This window comes from Spea bombifrons, chromosome 6 (genome assembly GCF_027358695.1).
Source record: "Spea bombifrons isolate aSpeBom1 chromosome 6, aSpeBom1.2.pri, whole genome shotgun sequence".
Lineage (NCBI taxonomy): Eukaryota > Metazoa > Chordata > Amphibia > Anura > Pelobatidae > Spea > Spea bombifrons.
In genome coordinates this window covers 23733350-23737085 of record NC_071092.1, presented here as the reverse complement: position 1 = coordinate 23737085, position 3736 = coordinate 23733350, and positions in this window count along the sequence as shown.

Genomic DNA, 3736 nt, shown 5'->3' with positions numbered 1-3736 from the left:
AGACAGGCTGGTCTCAGAAACTGCTGATACACTGGGATTTTTCACGCACAGCCATCTCTAGGGTTTACAGAGAATGGTCCAAAAAAATAAAAAATATCCAGTCAGCGGCAGTTGTGTGGATGAAAATGCCTTGTTGAGGTCAGAGGAGAATGGGTTCAAGTTGACAGAAAGGCAACAATAACTCAAATAACCACTCAGAATACCATCTCTGAACGCACAACTTGTCGAACCTTGAAGCAGATGGGCTACAGCAGCAGAAGACCACACCGGGTTCCACTCCTGTCAGCTAAGAATAGGAAACAGACTACAATTCACAGAGGCTTGCCAAAATTGGACAATGGAAGAATGTTGCCTGGTCTGATGAGTCTCGATTCCAGCTGTGACAGATGGCAGGGTCAGACTTTGGCGTAGACAACATGAAAGCATGGATCCATCCTGCCTTGTATCAATAGTTCAGGCTGTTGGTGGTGGTTTAATGGTGTGGGGGACATTTTCTTTGCACACTTTGGGCCCCTTAGTATCAATTGAGCCTTGTTTAAACGCGACAGCCTATCTACTTCCAACAGGATAATGCACCATGTCACAAAGCTCACATCATCTCAAACTGGTTTCTTGAACATGACAATGAGTTCACTGTACTCCAATGCCCTCCACAGTCTCCAGATACAATAGAGCAACTTTGTGATGTGGCCTTACGGATGCGCAGCTAACAAATTTGCAGCAACTGCTTGATGCCATCATGTCCATATGGACCAAAATCTCTGAGGAATGTTTCCAGCACCTTGTAGAAAGTATACCATGAAGAATGAAGGCAGTTCTCAAGGCAAAAGGGGGTCCAACCCAACATTAGCAAGGTGTACCTAATAAAGTGGCCAATGAGTGTATGTGCCATTAAGGGTTAGGAGGAGAACATGCTTGTGTTCAGGGTGATGTTTCAGTTGCTGTTTTTCCTGTCTGGCAAAATAACTTTTGAAACATAAATTTTGTTCACAATAAATTAAAAAAATCACAAGTAGTATATTTGCTGGACAGGGTTCGTAACAGATGCATAATATTTCAGTGCTATATCTTTCTCAGCTGCTGCTGTCCACAAAGAAGCTATTCGTTGCTTTTTTACATTTTCTTTCAATATGTTTCTCGTCAGGGTGCCATTAGGCAGTCATAATGATTTCACTTTTATTCATACAAATCAAAAAGGCAGCTGCTCTGATGAGTAACTTGTTTTTTAAACCTCTGAAAAATATTTATATCTCTATCCAAAAAAAATAAATATAGCATCAAATGACTAGTCTCTTTTCATCTTAGCAGTTGTAATACCAATCCTTAAACATTGTAGCAATGCAAGAGTCAACTCTACAAGACTCCTGTATGATCTCTTAAAGGTACATTCCAGCCATCTCTATGGGAGATTGTTCTTGCCAATGACTGGCTGCTACAGTGTCTGCTAAAGATAAGTGGTTTGTTTGTTACTTTTTTTTTGGTTCAGCAACCTAATGCATATTTAAGTACTTTCACGTCCCTAATTTGACAGACAGGCTGCTGCCAGAAGACACAAACGTTCCAAGCGATGAGTACTCACCTGACTGGCCGTACGATGCCATTTGCAGAGGGATGCTGGTGGCGCCGGGTACGCCCAGAGACTATATATCTGCCTACACCGGAGCCTTCACACTGTTGGGATTATCCAAGCCCCTGTCCATTTATCTTGGGGCTCCTAAGATAAAGGCCACATGATAAGTCAATTAAAATTATTTTAAAAATTAAAAGCTTACTCCCCATCTACTACCACTTACTTCCTGCCCACTTAAGGCTAATTGGAACTAGCATCATCCCTACTTGTGGCTAACCTTACACCACAATAGTATAAGCTCCTGGTTCCCTATCCTGGGTATGTCTGCACTGCTAGTTTTTTATATGGAAGAGCTGTAGGGCCCCCAGAAAACAGAGAGACACTCCTGAGGCAGGAATAAGCTTTGGTTTGTCAAAACTGAGTTTACTAGCAAGTGGGAATTAACTAGACTTGTGCATTCGTATTCGGGCGAACATGAAAACGAACATGAAGAGTGTGTTTTCGTTGTTCGTCCCGATGAAATGAAGAAGTGAAGATAGCGGCGGTAAAACGTACACGAAGACGAAGATGCACAAAACGAAGAATCTTGTGTTCGTCTTCGTCTAATAATCTCCCTGGTCCCTCCCCCATCTAGCCTACCTTATTTACACAGCATCGCAAGGGTTACGCGCGACGCAAGCGGAAATCAGTAGGTTCGCCGTCAAGGGTAAAGGGGCCATGAAAACGACTCTATTGGTCGCCTGTAGGGTCCTCCTCTGGCATCAACCAATTGGTTGATGCCAGAGGAGGACCCTGCAGGCGACCAATAAGCTCACTCTCGCTGCCTTTTTAACTCCTGACAGCGAACCTACGGATTTGCTGGACCAGGATTTTAAAAGTCTGTACGAGCGACTCTATTGGTCGCCAGCAGGGGGCTCGTCTGGCATCAACCAATTGGTTGATGCCAGAGGAGGACCCTGCAGGCGAACAATAGGCTCACTTGCACGGCCTTTTTAACTCCTGACGGCGAATCTACGGATTTCCACTCCCGTTAACCCCTGCAATGCTGCGTAGATGACAGGAGCAGAAATCCGTAGATTCGCAGTCAGGGGTCAACTTGGACCAGTGGTTGCCAAGTTGCGGAACCAGGATTTTAAAAGTCTGTACGAGCGCCTCTATTGGCCGCCAGCAGGGGGCTCGCCTGCCATCAACCAATGAAGTACAGGTGTACTTCATTGGTTGATGGCAGAGGAGGCCCCTGCAGGCAACCAATAGAGTTGATCGTATGGACATTTAAAATCCTGGCACCAAAGCAGCTGCGTAGTCCGTAACGTGTTAACCCCGTATTAACCCCTTCTACAAAAAACGGGAAAAAAAGAAGAAAAAAACCGAACACGAAGAATGTACATGAATATAACAAGTGGCTTAATACATTGGCATATATTAAGGCATATCAGGTGAGTGTACTTGTACTACCATTAATACTCTAATTGTAGGTTATCTGAATTATAACTGAGTGAATAACATGTTTTTGAACCTATAACAGAAACATAGATAGATTATTTATATTGGAATAGCATCTTTTTCTTAATCTCAGGTACTATGTTACTGTGCATCATGTATGCCCCTGTGTTATAAACAGCCAAAGCCTGTGGATTTTAGGTAATTCCTAGAAGCATTGTGATAATTGGTGAATTCTTACAAAAGGCTAATCAATACAAAGCTGATTTAGCTGTGATGTCTACATTAATGGTAGAGGTTACTCATGTACACACGTACTAGTCCTTAGGGAGCAATAAGCACAGCAAACCAATCATTAAAGTGAATCCATCACTGTTCTCAATTCTTATATTTTATTGTAAATAATTATAAATAAATCTGTGTTTACAGATTGAATAAGCAATGCATGTAACTTAACTTCCTGTTCCCAGTGCCTGAATGATTTTTTTCTCCCCATTGTTAAGCTGATTGTTGTTGATTGGTTCAGGTAGGCTTTGCAAGAATGGGTGAGGGGAAGGGAGAGAGCATCTGAACAGGAAAGTGATCAAATAATGGAGGATCTGATATAGGCATACCTGGGAACTGCCAGGTGAGCGCTGCTCCTCCGGTTCTCCGGGTCAAGACCCGAATCCTCCGAGCCCATTTTTTTCCTTTAAATGGGGGTTTCCCACGACATCAGCATGCAGT